Source organism: Manacus candei, unplaced genomic scaffold, assembly GCF_025592945.1.
Source record: "Manacus candei isolate 608988 ecotype Guabito, Panama unplaced genomic scaffold, ASM2559294v1 h1tg000049l, whole genome shotgun sequence".
NCBI lineage: Eukaryota > Metazoa > Chordata > Aves > Passeriformes > Pipridae > Manacus > Manacus candei.
This window is the reverse complement of record NW_026138097.1, coordinates 25918691-25936490: the sequence shown is the minus strand read 5'-3', so window position 1 is coordinate 25936490 and position 17800 is coordinate 25918691.

The following is a 17800-nucleotide window of genomic DNA, read 5'->3' as shown; positions in this document are numbered from 1 at the left end:
TTCTTTCTTTCTTTTCTTTTTATTTTTTAATTGGGAAAAATCTCCTTCAGTGTTCCCCATGGTATGTTTTGCAACAGAAATGCATTTACTTAGCAGTTTTGTAATTATCAATATTTATAAGGCCACAAGAATTACTAACACTCTGTGGGGTGCCTAATTTCCAAGTTCTTTGGATTGCTTTTCTAGAGTATTTCAACAGAGTAGTGACCAAGTTGCTGTGACTGGATGCCCCTGAAAGATTTTTGCAAGAAACAGAGCTGATATCAAAATGTAATGTAAGGTGAACCACTCCCCCTTTATATTTCTTCTGTGTGATAAAAAGGAGTAAAACCAGAAGTGCTATTAATATGTATAGGGATAATGAAGCTTCAAGGAGGAAAACTCTATTATCCAAACACAAGCAAATGTGGTTTTCTTACCAAGTAATTAATATTTGAACAGTATAAATGAGAGAAAAAAAGAGTTCATTTGAGTCACTCTGCCTCCCTGATTACAAACACAGCAGACAAATAGGGAAGTTAATAGCAATGTCAAGGTGCAGTAGAAAAAACATTAAGGAATATTAAGCTGTCTTTGTTCTGAGCAAATCAAAGTACAGCAAAATCATGAAGTGAAAACTCATGCTGGTATAGTATTGTTTAAGGGGTTTGAAGCACTCATTTCTATTATTACAAACGGTTCTAGATTACTTTTAAAAAAACTAAATTATTGTTTTTCTGTTATTTTTTCCCTTCCCTTCCCTTCCCTTCCCTTCCCTTCCCTTCCCTTCCCTTCCCTTCCCTTCCCTTCCCTTCCCTTCCCTTCCCTTCCCTTCCCTTCCCTTCCCTTCCCTTCCCTTCCCTTCCCTTCCCTTCCCTTCCCTTCCCTTCCCTTCCCTTCCCTTCCCTTCCCTTCCCTTCCCTTCCCTTCCCTTCCCTTCCCTTCCCTTCCCTTCCCTTCCCTTCCCTTCCCTTCCCTTCCCTTCCCTTCCCTTCCCTTCCCTTCCCTTCCCTTCCCTTTCCTGAAATTTGCTGAAATTTGCTGAAATTTGCTGAAATTTCCTTTCCTGAAATTTCCTGAAATTTCCTTTCCTGAAATTTTCTGAAATTTCCTGAAATTTCCTTTCTTTTCCCTTTCCTTTTTCTTTTCCCTTTCCTCTTCTTTTCCTTCCCCTTTCTTTTCCTTTTCCTTTCCTTTTCCTTTTATTTTCCTGCTATCTTCCCTTTCCTTTTTCTTTCCTTTTCCTTTTTTTTCTTCTATAAAACCTATGAAGTTTATAACATAACAGCTTACCTCTCTAGGATAATCACTTATCGTGTCTTGTCTGTGACCTTTAAGACCAAAATTGACCTTTATACAATGCCCTTGATGATTTAAAATAAATATATTTCAGTGAGCTAAAACACTCAATTTATTCAATCAGCTATTGAAGTTATAAGAAAATGAGGCTATAAGAATTGTATTATCTTCAATAACATGCTTTCATCTGTATTGTGAGGTACTTAATATTTGGGAGTGAAATCTGCCAATTCTGTCAAAAGAGCAGGACATAAATCCTTTGCGGTTCTAGAGAACCTAGGTAGTTCTACAGCTCACATGAAGGTCAGAAAAACTTGCAAAACAGCTCAGACAGTGAGCTTCCTAAGGTTTCCTTGAAACCTCTATCTCTGAGGGAATTCCTCGAAAATCACAGCCTTCATATCAATGTGTGTAAATGTTCCCAATATTTCCTGAGCTGTTTGTGATAACATCACTTCATCAGGTATGATAAAGAGAATTGATTTTGTTTTAAAGAGAATAGCTAAACCATTCCAATCTTATAAGAGAAATGGAAATTCACTGACAGTGAAATCTTGCTACTTCAGTTGTTCTCTGCAGGAAAACTCAACAAAGCATCTGCCCATCCTATTACGACTGCTTTGAAAAGACAACATTGCTGCATCTTTTGCTTCTTGGACTTTTCCCCTTATTTTGGATAGACAGAATATTCACCTCTTCCACTTTCCTTTCACAGTGTGGTTCAGACTCCAAATGTGACAATACTCTGTTTTCATCATAATTCAGATAAAGACAGAAAAAATGGATGTTACTTCATAGATAGTTTGTAGTGTACCATAGACAACCCTGTCATCCAGGAGAAAAGTGAAGGAACAATGATTTAGACTCAGTTAAACTTTCCCATTTCTTGAACTTTCAATATAGTATCCTAGAACCAGTTTTTTCTGTATTATCTTGCTAAGGATTATCATGAATAGGATGAAAATATAAAGAGATATATTAGCATTAAGACTCTTCATTATTATCTTTTAAAGTATAGTTCTCATCTGCAGGATAATGTTGAACGGCACATTGTGAAAGGACCATGTGGTGAGATTGAGTGCACTTCAAGGAAAGGCAAAAAAACCAGTAAAGGTCAACCCTAAATAGACCAGATGTGAAAAATATCACCTTCATCACTACTAGGGGTGGAAATTCTGTAAAAAAATCTGATACAGATATGCTGAGAAAGGACTTGCAACTTGTATTGACTAAATAATTTTCCTTTTCAGTTACTGTCTCATTAAGTGATCATTAAGTACACTTTCTAAAAAGATAACATCTCATTCCTCTTTCAAAAGAAGTCTGATGTCTAAAAATAGTTACCTATTTGGGAAACTGCCAGTTGTACTGATACTGACTTCTCTCAATGCCCATTCCCATGAATTGGATGATTGCTACCTCTGTGGATAGGTAGAAAGAAGAAAGATGTAATCTTTTTGGATTTCAGTAAAGCTTTTGATATTATCTCTCACAGTATCCTTCTGAACAAAATTCCTAGCAAAAAAACACTTCATGCAATGGGTGAGCAACTGGCTCATGGGTCAAGCACAAAGGGTTATAGTAAATGGGGTTGTATTAGACCTGGTGGTCAGTCACCAGTGGCGTTCCTCAGGGCTCCATTTTAGGCCCAGTGCTCTTCATGAGTAACTTGGATGCTGGATGCCGGACTTGAAGTTATACTGAGAAAGTTTGCTGATGATAATAAACTGGGAGGAGCTGTTGAGCCCTGTGAAGTCAGCGAGGCCCTGCAGAGACACCTCAACAAATCAGAGGACTGGGCAATCACTAACCAGTTCAACAAGGGAAAGTGCTCGATTCTGCACCTGGGATGGGGCAACACTGGTTGTGTGTACAGACTGGGGAACGAGATGCTGGAAAGCAGTGCCGTGGAAAGGGACCTGGGGGTACTGGTTGATGGTGAGTTGAATATGAGTCAGCAGTGCCCTGGCAGCCAGGAGGACCAACTGAGTCCTGGGAGGCATCAGGCAAAGCATCACCAGCCAGTTGAGTGAGTGGATTGTCTCACTCTGCTCTGCACTGATGCAGCCTCACCTTGAGTATTGTGTGCAGTTGTCATTAATATAAAATTATTGCAATTAATTTAGTGTTATCAAATAATGTATAATATTTTATTATTTGTCCTATATATTATAGTAAATACTATATAGTTTTTGTTGCTAATAGATGTTTCTTTTAGCTATTAAATACATAATCAACCAGTCTGGAATTCACTTACTTCCTACTATCCTACTATGAAGTTAAATTGAATATTTGCTACCTGCAGTTGTTACACAGTTTGCTAAGTTACTGTTATGTATCTTACTGTCTCTCTTGATCTATTTTTAAATATACTTATTATGTTACATAATATACTAAATATTAGTAGAAAAGTAAGGTTTAAGTTGCTGCTTCACACCTCCAATGGTATGTCTTTTCAATTGTCCTGTGAGCCACCTGTAACCTTTTTCTCTAGCAGCAACAGTCACTTGTTTTGAATATTTGATCTACTGATCCAGCTGCTGTTCAGCTACAGAAAATATTGGGGTCAGATGCTGCTATTTAGTTTAAGATCATATCAATGATGGTCACAGTTTCTTCAGTATATATAACATCAGTGAGCTCACATCAGGCACTTGAAGCAACAATATGAAGATATCAAAGCCGTTTCATATCACTTGATAAAAGTTTAAAGGCTAACTTGTAGCCAAACCAAAGCATTCCACAAAGCATCAACTTAGCACATGCTAACCCACAGAACTTAACAAAATCTAACCCATTCAGCCCCAAATTACACAAAATATTAAGAAAAAAGATTAAGAGAAGAAGAAGGAGTAAAGAAAGACAGAAGAATAAGAGAAAAATAGCTACCACCGGAGAGTCCAGTGCAAGTCCAGCTTCACTTGGCCAGGTGATAGGTCTTGAGCAATGGTGGGGACCATGTTCTGTTGAATTTATGTGCTCTGGCCCCCTATGGCCACCCATCCCAGGCAGGACTTCAAACCCACTAACCACTCAGACTCCAGAGCAGGGTGAGGGGTGGTGGTCTCAGTGTGCCAGCCAATCCAAGGCTGGGTTAGGGGTTCCAGGGGGTGTAGTGTGTTGAAGCACTCCAGGGTTGGAGCAGACTCCAAGGGGCTGGGATAAAAGCATGTTCCTATTGTCCAGTGACTGACTGACAGCTGCTCCAGGGCTGCCCCAGGAGTCTTACAGGGTCTGGCATGTAGGATAAGGCATTACCTCCAAGAGATTCTATTTTTCCTTCCCCCCCAGCACAGACATTTGAATTGTTTCAACCCAATAATTAATATAATAATCCGTTGTCTGACAGTAACCTCCTAGTCTTCCTCCAGCACTGCTGTTCTCTTCTTGTTTTTCCTGCCAGATTTTAAGTGCCAATAGAGTCTCATGATTTCTGTCCCATCCAGCTAAGTTTCTGAAATGCCTTCTCCTATAGATAAATCTTTCCTATTATAAGCCATTTCTACCACCTACATGAGCATGAGGATAAAGAAACAGAGACACCTGAAGGCTTCAGAAGAGATGTATGCTTTGCCAAAAGCAGGAGTACTAGGAACCATGGTGGCAACTACAGGTTGACAGAGGCACCCACAGATCATTTTAACGTAATTTTTGGATTCATGTTGTTTTAGAAGGTTTTGATGCTCAACAGCAGCCATATAATTTTTACATATAGCAAGCAGCTTTTCTTATGAGCTTGTCTTTCTGTTTCAGCACACAGACACATGAGTGAGATCACTTCCAACAGTCAGGGATAGGTCAACACTGTTCTGGACTGACACTACCTTTAGAAAAAAAATAATCTTTCTGACTCATTGCATATAAAACAAGAAAAATGTAAGATCATATTTAAAAGCTGTAGATTAAGCAAGTGGTAACATTATATAAAAGAATCCCTCTTGAAGTAAACCTCAAATACAGAGAATTTTGAATTATTTAGTCGAAATCTAAGTCAGAAGATAAAGAAGAGCTTATGATGGTTTCTTTTGTGTTCACAGGACTATCTTTTGTGAATTGATTTTTTTTCATTTAACTGAGGAAGCTTTAAATGAATAGAATCTGCCTTCCCAAACTTTGCAGAGCACTAAGTGTATAATATGGTAACTGATTTTGCCTTTCCACTCATACTTTTCTGAAAAAATATAATTGATACAGCAAAACAGTAAAACCAAATCCACCCCAAATTATTAAAAGTAGAAATGCATCATTTTTTAAAACATGACTATATCACAGGCAATAGGTTTAACACAAACCAAAGGGTCTGGAGGGGTTGCTTTATGAGGAGCAGCTGATGTCACTTGGTCTGTTCAGCCTGGAGGAGACTGAACAGTCTACATTGCAGTCTACAAAATCTTTGTGAGGTAAAGCAGAGGGGCAAGCACTGATCTCTTCACTCTTGTGACCAGCAATAGCATGAAGCTGAGTTGGGGGAGGTTTAGGTTAGGTATCAGGAAAATGTTTTTCACTCAGGGTGTGGTTGAGCACTTTAACAGGCTCCACAGGGAAATGATCACAGCACTAAGACTGCCAGAGCTCAAGTGTTTGAACAATGCTCTCAGACAGATGGTGTGATTCTTGGGGTGGTTCTGTGCAGGACCAGGAGTTAGGTTTGATGATCCTGATGGTTCCCTTCAAACTTAGCATATTCTACAATTTTATGATTCTATGATTCTATTTGAAATATGTAGAATTTGATTGTTACTGTGTTTATCTTCTGCATAGAAGAGATTGAGATAAAGATGCTAGGAGAAAATTGCTTTTGTTCGTTTGTTTGTTTTTTTAATGGTGTAAGACAATGAAAGAGCATGAGAAATCCAAGAGCTGACTCACACATTAAGGTGTACTGTTGAGCAGAACAGGGAGCTAGTCTTCCCTTTTCATAGGATGTAAAACAACAGCAGAAATACTATTGTTTCCCTAAATTATGCCTTTATGGCAGCAGAATATAATTTCATGAATCTTTTCCTTTCCTAGTGTCCTCCGAATTCTTAACATTACCCCATCAGTGCTTGCATCAGTCTTAAAACACCTTAAACTCATTGATAGGGAGAGGGACAGCACAGCAACAGAGAGAAGCAGAGAAGATCAGTATTTTCTAATGAAACAACATGAAGGACTATATCTAGGATGTATTCACCATATCTCCTTTAATGAATTTTTTTCACAACAATTTTTATCAGAACATGGAAAAGCTGAAATAGCACTTTAATTGTGGATAATATAGAATTTTAATCAGCACTGCAAAGTATGCCTTTTAATATTTAAACACTTCAGTGTTTATACACTAGACACAAATTAGACAATTTTGATCTGTTAAGATGATGAAGTTGTAGTGAAGCATATGTTTTTGAGTTCATTCTCTTCCTAAAAAGCCTTTGAAGAAATGCATGTGAAAAAGGTGCAAAAAGATTGTTTTTTCCTCCCTCTCCCCTTTAGAGAGGAAAATTTCGTTGGTGCTAAGCATTGGTGCAATTTCTTTCTCTGATACAATCTTTCTGTGGAATTTTGGATATGCAATGTAAGGATAAATCAAACATTCTTCCAGCCATAGCCCATTTGGTGGAACTGGACTGCCTCCACATTCAATACAAAATTGCAAAAGTAATTTTCTTAAAGGGGTCACCACTCAAGTTAACCATGAAGAAGTGTTTTTTGTCCATTAAGGTGTAGTATACTTTAATATCAGCAGTTGTGTTAGAAGAGTCATGTTTCAGTGCAATGCTGTTTAAGACCTCTGGGACCTGGTGTCAGAACTACTTCGTCGGGACTTCCCAGCTCCAAACTCTAGTTCTCCCCCGGAGAGTCTCAATGACCAGGAAACTGTGACGGGACTGCAAAAGTGCAGTGCAGTTCTCTGCACTAAATGCCAGTTACACCTGTGTCTCTACACTTTAAGATAGCCAACCTGAAGCCTCAGCAAATGTGACTGCTCCATAACTGCAGAGTTACAGGCACTAAATTTTTGGCAGTGGTGCATTTGACCAAGAATCCACATGGAATTTTCATGGATGCCCTTTCTTGCCTTGGGGGAAAATGTAGTTGAATAACTCAGTGCAGTTGAAAGACTGAAACTAGATGTGTTTATGATACCACAAAAATGACTTTCTGACCTCAATCTCTAATATTTTTTTTTCACTAGTTTATTTGCCGGACTGCTTGGTAATTTTCTTATCTTTCTGCCTTAAAAAACATTACTGATTGCTTGTTCAGAGGTCAGAAGTGATCTTACTGTTTTCATTGGAGTATCACAATAGAATATTTTGCCTGGAGTAGTATTGCATCATCCATTTAAAAGCAACAACTTTTAAGCTTTTCTCTTCATTAATCAAAAAAATTATTCTGAAAAAACATTCACAATCCATGGCAACAGATAGTTATACATAAAATATGCAAGCAGTAATATTTGTTCCTGAGAGGTAATCACCCATAGTTGATTACATTGCAAATAAAAACTTCACATTTTCAAGAATAAGTTTTTTATTATGAATGCACATTATATTTCATGAGTGAGATTATTATTTCAGTTATGTAACAAAGGAACATTCATTTTCTGGGTAGAATAGAAATGGAACAATTTGTTCTTTTCCTCCTTTGTAAGAGAATGTTCTTCTGAGCTCCTGTCGTTTGCTCTGACTTTTTCCAGAGACATTCTTTGCTATAGGATTTGAGGACAGTAGTTGAAGGACAGACTTAAAAGGAAGAATAAGGATTACTTCAGAAGCAGTAGACTTCTGAGGAAACACAGAAGTTTCCGGAATGATTGAAGTTATTTTTTTGTGTCATATTCAACCTAATTTTACAACTAAGTTTGTATTGTGGCATATCTAAAACTTCAGGTTTACTTTGTGTATCCTGTTTTGCTAAAGTTCATAGAAACATAGAATATGCTGAGTTGGAAGGGACCCATCAGGATCATCAAGTCCAACTCCTGGGCCTGCGCAGGACACCCCAAGAATCATACCATGTGCCTGAGAACCTTGTTCAAACACTTCTTGAACTCTGTCAGGCTTGGTGCTGTGACTACTGCTCTGGGGAGCCTGTTTCAGTGCTCAACCACCCTCTGGATGAAAAACCTTTTCCTGATATCTAACTTAAACCTCCTCCAACCCATCTTCCTGCCATTTTCTTGAGTCCTGTCACTGGTCATGAGAGTGAAGAGATCAGCAGAGCAGTAGATCCATCTCCTCCAAGCTGAACAAACCAAGTGACCTCAGCTGCTCCTCATACAGCTTCCCCTCAAGGCTCTTCCCTTTGTTGCCCTCCTTTGAACACTTTCTAAGAGCTTAATATCTTTCTTATATCATGGCCCCCAAAACTGCACACAATATTCAAGGTGAGGCCACACCGCTGCAGAGCAGAGTGGGACAATCACCTCCCTTAACTGTCTAGTGATGCTTTGCCTGATGCCCCCCAGGACACGGTTGGCCCTCCTGGCTGCCAGGGCACTGCTGACTCATATTCAACTTGCTGTCAAACGGGACCCCAAGACCCTTTCCGTGGCACTGCTTTCCAGCATTTCATTCCCCAGTCTGTACATACAACCAGTGTTGCCCCATTCCAGGTGCAGAATCTGGCACTTGCCCTTGTTAAACTTCATAAGCTATATTCTTATTCGGTATATGTTATATATCTGTTGTAGGTAAAGGTGCAAACATAGAATCCCATTCTTGTACTATAAAAATCGAGAGGAGTAGTGTACTCCATAAAATTAAAAAGGGTATAAAGTTCAACTGAATTGTGAATGCACTTTTGATATTCCCTCAGTTGCAGCTATAACAGTGTTGTTAATTAAAACTGTAAGCTGCAGGTATTCAGTGCCGCAACTAACAGATGAATGTGTGATTAGAATCAAATGAAGGCAAATTGAATTAATTCCTCTTGGGGTAGTATGGTGTATCCAGTATATACTCCATAGTCCCAAAGCTTAGAACATTGCCTATTGCACTGTATGAGACATCCCTGAAATGAGAGAAGGTTTGGCAGAGGACCAGAAAGCCACAGGGGAACTTCTAGATGTAACACTCAGAGAATGCATACGGTGCATAATTTCTTAGCATACTTACAAATACTTTTATGCCTATGACAAGAGGTGTGATGTTTTCCTCTGAAAAATTGGTCCCAAGATTTTTATTTTTTTTAAAATGAAGGAAGCTGTGTAGAGTACTAAACCTTTGCAACAGCTTTGCTTAGTCCCGCACAAAGAAGCTGTGATGCACTGAACATATGTTTTAAAGCACTATTCACATGTAGTGATTACAGTGGTTTGTGTGATGCTGGAAATGTAGGTCCAATGTAACTGCTGTTAAATCACATGATTGATGGTGAAGCTACACAGAAAAATAATCTGCTGGATAAATCCTTGCCTGTGTAAAGAAATGAAATGTGGCCACATGGCTGATAAGACTTACATGATGATGTCACTCTGTGATCTAGTTCTGTACCCAGCTAAGTGTCTTATCTCCAAACCGTGCACTGTCTTGGAGCGTCTCCTTCATTTGTATCTCTGAGGTAGGGACTACTGCTCTTCTACCTTCCAACTAGATAAGTTTTTCCGTCAGAAAAGATGACCACTTAGATGACCCCATCAAGCTTATTGATTCATTGATCTAATGAGATCTAAGTCAATAATGCAGATCTGGAGCCAAATTCTAAACTGACTAAATGTAACTCCAATGTAAATTTGCTGAAGCACTGCTGGTACTTTGTATTTACAAGAGTTAGTGAAAAATTATGAACATTATCATGTCAGGACTAAAACTTTGGGTATGTTCTCTGCAGCTTTGTCTTAGCAAGAAAGCAGATACAGTCATGTACTAGCAAAAGACTTGGAAAGGAAGTAGCTTAGTTTAATAGTGCGCACTTTTCTCTCTCTTCTTTAAAAGATATGTCATTCAGCAGTGATCATGGTTTGTAATTGTCCTGTGGTTTTTTTCTATAGTTAAAGAAAAGGAAAAAGGAAAAAAGAAAAAGAGATTAAAAAAACCCCTTTAACAGTTAGTGTTACATATATTGTGATATCTAAAATCACATGGCTGAGGTACCCAATTTTTTTGCCTCAGTCTTCAGTGACAACCTCTCTTCCCACATTCTCAAGTGGATGGAACCTGATGAGATGCATCTCGGAGTCCTGAGGGAATTAGTTGATGTAGTTGCCAAGCCAGTGTCCATGATACCTGAAAAGGCATGGCAACCAGGTGAAGTCCCAGGTGACTGGAAAAAAGGAAACTTTGTACTCATCTTTAAAAAGGGTAGAAAGGAACTACCAACTTGTCAGCCTCACCTCTGTGCCTAGGAAGATCATGGAAAAGGACCTTAGACAAGGGCATGTAGTGACAGGACATGTCAAACCAAAAGAGAGTAGGTTTAGGTTAGATATTAAGAAGAAACTCTTTACTGTGAAGGTGTTGAGGCACTGCAAGAGATTGCCCAGAACTGTTGTGGATGCCCCATTCCTGGAATTGTTCAAGGCCAGTTTGGATGGGTCATTGGGCAACCTGGTCTAGTAAAAGGTGTCCCTGCCCATGGCAGGAGTGTTGGAACTAGATGATCTTTTCAGTTTACTTCCAACTCAAGACATTCTATGATTCTATGATCTCTTTCACACCTTTTGGTAGTATTTAGTAACTTAGATAGTTACTACTATCTAAGAACATTTGCTTTTTCAAGCACATAGGATTATTTCTATACCAGTGAGTAGTTTAATTGGGTAATACCCCTGTGACTGAAGGAAAGTTTAATTTTTAGTTTAGTTTTTTTTATGCCTCTGGCAGTTTGTTCTGAAATTAGAAGGCAGCAAATGTCAAACATACCTTCTTGCCTGATTTGTTATTGTGAAATAGAAGTGTGACTCATGTTGCTATAATTTTCCCATTGAGTTTTTCTAGGATTCTTCTGACAAATGTGAAAATTATTCAATTATATGCCATGTAATTCTAATGGGCTTGATAATATAATTCTGTGTAGTATTAATGTTCTGTTGCTCTTCTATCCATTCAATCTGCTGCTGTTCAATTGCTGTTTTATTTCTAGTCCATGCTTAGCTTCCATAGGCAACTTAGGGTAGGTAAATCTGTATGCACGTCTGCTGAGAGAACTAACTAGTGTGCTGGTAAGATTGCTATCTATAATCTTTGAGAGGCTGTGGAGATCTGGGATCTCTTTAATGTATTGAGGAAGGCAAATGTTGCCCACACATTAAAAAAAAGACCAAAAGAATGATCTGGGGATCTGTAAGCTGCCAGCCTCACTTCAGCTCTTGGGAAAATCATGGAGCAAGTCCTCTTGGAAGTCTTTTCAGGGCACATGTAGAAGAGAAAACTGACTGAGAACAGTCAGCATGGATTTACTAAGGGTAAATCATGTGTGACCATTGCCTTCTGAGATTTTTGTTGTCTTTAGCAGAGCTGTTGCAGTCTGCAGGACTAGAAAACTAGGTGAGTAAAAAATTGGGTGGATAATTGGGCCCAGAGACTAGTGGTTAATGGGTCATATGCAATGTCTTTGACAAGTAGAGTACTACAGGAGTCTACACTGGGTCCTTTCCCGTTCAGTGTCTTCATCAATGGCCTAGAGGAGATTACAGAGGGCAAGTTCACCAAGTTTGCAGATTAAAGCAAATTGAAGGAAACAGACAACAGTCCTGAAGGCAGTGATGCTATCCACAGGGACGTAGAAATGTCAGAGAAAAGCTAATGAAATCCATCAAGGAGAACCACCAAGCACTGTCCCTGTGCAGGAAGCACTGTGTGAGGACATAGGCTAGAGCCTATCTGGTTGGGAGCTACTCTGCAGGAAGAGACCTCAGGATCAACCCTGGGCTATACACAAAAGAATGCATCCAGGAGATTGAAGGAAAAGATTATTCCTCTCTTTTCTTGGTTGGATAATTTTGTCTACTGCATATTCCTGGTGGAAAGAAAGGGCATAACCTGCAGTTTATTCAGTGTTGTCTTTCAGTCATGTGACACAGTTTTTTTAGACTAATAGTTATCAAAACTCTAGTCCTCAGACTGTTCTTGAATGGTAAAAATTATTTTTATGTTTTTTTTCAAATTTAGCACAGCATCACTGAACTAGAAGTGAGTCTATTGATAAAGTTAACTTTATGGGACAGAGGACATTCACATTATCAAGGACCAGTACCATCTCCAGTAAGTGTGGCAAGTGATTTCAGAGACTAGTTTTACTGCAGACTATTAAGCTATTGTATCAGACTAGTGGGAGGTATCTCAAGACTCATAACAAATAGATGAAAGAGCTAGGAAATCTAGCTGTTGGGTTTTGTTTGGCCCAGTATCTTTTTGAAGTGTAGTGACTCGATGCGTGATTTAGTGGGTTTCAGTGAAGTTAGTCCTGTCATATAGGACATTTCAAAGAGTGTAGGTGTACTTCTTTTGCTCATGTTTATTTGTTAACTGAAAATAAAATTGCAAAGCTCTCAACAAGATGAAATTGATGTCAGTGTCTGAGATGTCCAACTGTGCAATGTGCCCAGACCTGCACTCTACAGAAATTTTTTAAATAAGGATATATTTTTCTTCACTCTTTCTTTCCTATTGATTAACTTGAAAATAAATTACTTTTCAGCTACAGTCTGTCAGAGCAGTGTGGCGAAAATGAAGCTGGTGCAGCCAGCACCAGACACTACTAAAATAAAAAAGAGAAATGAGTTAACAAACAGAAGTTTTTCTTTCTTTTCTGATTTTCTAAGGCAGAACTATATGAGAGAGTTCAAACAGATTAGGATAAATTTAAGGAATTTCTTTTCCATCTCCTAGGTTAACAGGAAAATAATCAGGAGACCTATTCATACAAAAGAAATTTGAATTAAAATATTTTTTGCAGAGAAAATATTTTAGGCTATTTTTCTAACTCTGTGTGGAAACTTCCAGGAAATGCCCATATATCATATTCTTTCCATCAAAATATGTTCTTTTATATGCTCAGTTCTTGTTCTTTCTAAGATGAGTTGGATGTTACCAGTCTCTTCTTGTGATATCATTCATTTTCCATCATTGGAAGACTTTCTCACTACTTTGGAGAGTCCTTTTTTCAAGTCATGAGATCTAAGCTGAACAGACTCTATCTTTAATACTGTTTTGGTACTATACTAATGACCTTGTTGATCCTTTAGGTTGCTTCCCCTGACAAGAAGCTTCCAATCTCTGAAAGGTATACTTTCTTCATCTATCTCTCTCCAACTTCTCATTGTCCTAGAGCTGTTTTACTGCAGCACTGTTTCAGACATTTTCCCAAATCTGGAAGAAAGATATCCAAAATACCCTTCAGCATCTTTTCTTCTGAAGTATATTTTAAGATGTTAAGATGTGATCATCAGGTTTTAATAATGAATACTATAAATTCTCAGGAGGCTGTTAATAGCTTCCTTATTTTTTTAAGGGACACAACATCTCTAGTTCTCACATGGATAAGAAGGATAGCAAGAATAAGGAATTTTTCATCTTGCTACCCCATGTAAATGATAAAAAATGTTACTGTGATGTGCCTATGGATGCATTTCATGGTGCCATTATCTGCAGTCATTGGAGAGCAGGCCTGTGCTGCTTGACCACACTCACCCTTATTTTCAAAGGCATTGCTGGAGACATAAGCTTCTTCTACTTACCATATAGAATAATGTAGAGAAGTTTTTTCCTGCATCAGAAGAATTCCACCTTCTTTCTCATTTGATTCACTGAAGCACTCGCACCTTTTGTGTCTATTTAATAAATTCGTTTCCTACTGTTTTTGAAGAAGCAATCAATGCTGTGAAAGACAAAGCAACATTTACATCTGTAAAAAGAAAATTAAAATTATAAATGTTTGAAATTTAAATGCATTTTAATAATAAAGTAATGTTAAAAAACTAGAACATTGAAGGAACTGAAAATCTTGGATTTTTTTTCCAAAAATTATAGGCAGAGCTAAAATAATATAAAATGAAGAAGACTAAAGCTTAAAAAATAGTACACTAAGCAGATGAAAAGTCTCAAGTTTCATGTAAGTAATTACAAAAATGTATTATGTACTTAAAAAAATGTAAGGATGAGTTCTGTTTAATCCCTTTGTTGAGTGCTTTTCTTCCACAGCCTTAGTTTTACTGTCCTCACTTGACTTGATGTAGTTTTACAGTAGTATTCCATGCTGACTTTAGTAGATTTATTCTGCTTCATGCCATGGTAAATTAAATTGAAATCTCTCACACTCTATGCTTCTTCACTGCAAGTAAGGCTACTAAAGAAGCAGTGCCCTTTTGCAAGTTAAAGTGTTTATCTAACATTTATTATCTATGTCATTAACTGTTTTCCAATCTGAGTGTCAATGTTTATCTGTAAAAATAAATTAGGTATGTTGTGTACATTATTTTCTCATACAACTATTGAACTGGTTGCATAAGATCAATATGGGCATCCATATCATGTTTCAGCTTATATTTTAAGTAAATATTTCTTCTTCATATTTCCCTAAAGAATCTTTCTCTACTAAGGAAATAATTTATTTTATTAAGCATTTATTTGGTAGATACAAAGAGAAACCCCCAAATTATTTATTCGAGGCAAGTCCTGCTATTTACACGTTTTTATTTTTTGATTAGTTGTGTGCCATTACCACTTTTGATATCAGATTCAACAATAATAGTGAACTAAGTATTTTCATCTTCTAGTAACAACCATTAATTGCATTCTAATTATACTCTGCATATCAGACTTGTGAAGAGCGTTAATGCATGCAGCTTACATCAGTACTGTTTTAACAGAAACTTTTCACCACACAAATAAAGATTAGATGACAAAACATAGCATTTTGTTTGTTTTGCATTGGAGGACTTTTTTTGTTTAAAATTACAACAAAGCTGAAATAAATGGAAAATCCAGTCAGAATGATTCCACAAGAGATACTGAACAAATAATAGATTTCATAAAAAGAGTCACATTTATGAGAATAGAATATGGGATAAATTAAAATGTCATGTATGCATGGATATATTGTATACTTCTGCATACTGCATACTTCAAGCACATAAATTAGATGCTGCTAAATGATACCTGTCAAGACACACACAGTCTTCACATAGAACAGCAGGCAATGTTCTTCACTGGGATGAATGTGTCACTGCATCAATTTTCTTTAATCCATCCCAATTCTTATGGATTGGACAGTAAAAGTAAGACCTATTCATAGCTTGCATAAGTGCAGTGACTCCTCCCATGAAATTGTAGTAATTGTAAGTCACAGTTTTGTATTTTCCACCACGGGAATTTTCACTGGAGTCTGATGACTGCTGTCACTATGGCATATGCTCACTTCAAGCAAGAGTTTAGATTATGCTGCCAATACACTTACCTACATTTTGCATAGATTGGAGGTGTGGAGTAGCATGTTATAACAGGAGACAAAAGTCTTACAGTAATAGGACATACTTAATACTTCTCCCGCTCAATTTATATACTGAGCATGATGTCATATTGTATGGAATATCTGTTTGGTCAGTTTGGGTCACCTGTCCCATCTATGTTTCCTCCCAGTCTCCCATCCATCCCCAACTTCCTTGTCAGTTAGGAGTACAAAAAGCTGGAAAAGCCTTGGCTCTATGTAAGCGCTGCTCAGCAATAACAAAAACATCTCTTTTATCATCACTGTGTTCAAACTCAAATCACAGCACCGTACCAGCCACTGTGAAGAAAATTAATTCTACCCCTGCCCAAACCAGCACACCTGTACAATAATTTCAGCATTTGAGGATTTGCTTAGACTGTACATGCAGTAATGAGTTGCACAGTACTTTTAGATGAAATTTATATGTACAGGACATTTCTATGAAAAACAGATCTGCAGAGGGAATAATGGGACAGTAGCAAGGTAGTCCTGGTGGAAGAACCCTTAGTCTGGATTTTCTCAGTCAGTCTTACAGTCAGATGATTTTGATCTGTCTATAGGATGAGATTAAGAAGATAGTCTTATTAATATATAAAACCTTTGACTTATGTTTATTAAATATATGAATTTATGTACCTTTTATTTAATAAAATTGAAAAATGGGACAAATCTAGCCTTAGAAAACATCTTCCCACTATGTATTCTCTTATTCATATTAACAGATAAAGTGAAGACTTTGTTCTTTTCATCTCAAACCTGGAGTATTAATAAGCAAAAGGTTTACAGCTTTTTAATTTTGATAATTATAATATAGATTTACCTATATTGAAAAATAAAATGCAGAAAACTCCTAGGATGTTATAAAATTCCTAAACTATAGGAAAAGTATGTGTATTTCTTGATGTTTGACATCAGAACTGTGTAGAATACAAGTCTTTGTAATGGGTGACATTTCTGAATCTACAGAAAAGAGTAAGTACTAGTGGTGTGAATTACATGTTTTTTCTTTGTTCTCATCTGCATTACAGGCGGTTGGGGCTTAATTCATAAAATCTACAGAAACTGGAAATTAGGAAACATCTTTAGAAAAATATTTCTGTGCTACAAAGCAACACATTTATTTAAGTAACAAAAGGCCCTTCTATTTCATATTGGAGAATGAACTGAGTTATTTTAATAATGTAGATTTATGATAAAAATGGTATTATTGAAGAAAACTACTTACTGAGAAATACATGGTTTTACTCTAATACTCTCACACAGCTTTAGGTTCCCTGTGAGGAGAGTGCCATTGAGAGATCTCCATAAGGTACAAATAATTAGACTTGTATGGTTGTTTCTCTTAGTGCATGAGCAAAGATTTTATTTCATGAGGTATTGCTGGAACATCATTCTATTTAATGAAGGTATGAGAAGCAAGTGGTCTTTCATTCTGCATATTCTGTCTACTTTTAACCTACTTAGAAAATACTGAGTCAGCAAAGCATAAGGAGTGAATTATGATCAAAATACTTTGATGTTTCAATGCATATTTAATGTACTTATTTTAATGCTTGTCCACCTTTTAAACATAACATATGTTGAGTAAATTATTGAAATAAAATAATTCTTGAAGGGTTGGTATAAATATTGACATTCTCGGAGTATCTCTGGAGGGGCGTTGCTATGTGTCTGCTTTCTGTCTTTGTCAAAGGACTGAGACTAAAATGAGTTGCACTGATACCTGCAATTATATGTATACAAGGATACACACATACATACCCTTCCCATGCCTAGCTAGGCTGTTAAAAGAAAGAAACAAAAAACCCACAAAACAGACCTTTGCTTCTCGTATTATTGAAAAGAATAAAAATAGAGGCCTTTTGGAGAAACAGATGTGCTATTACTGATTATGTCTTTCCTTTCACTGGAATCACCATTGTAATAAGTATAATAAAATATATCTACTCACTTACAATAATGCCTAAACATTCTATGGGACTACTTGAACTAAAACCAAAGAATTTCTACATTATTCAGTGATGTGCAATTATGGTAGATGCTAATTTCCAGTTGAAGGAGATCACCATTTGATTTTGCAATTAATGTCTTTTTCTTTTATGTCATA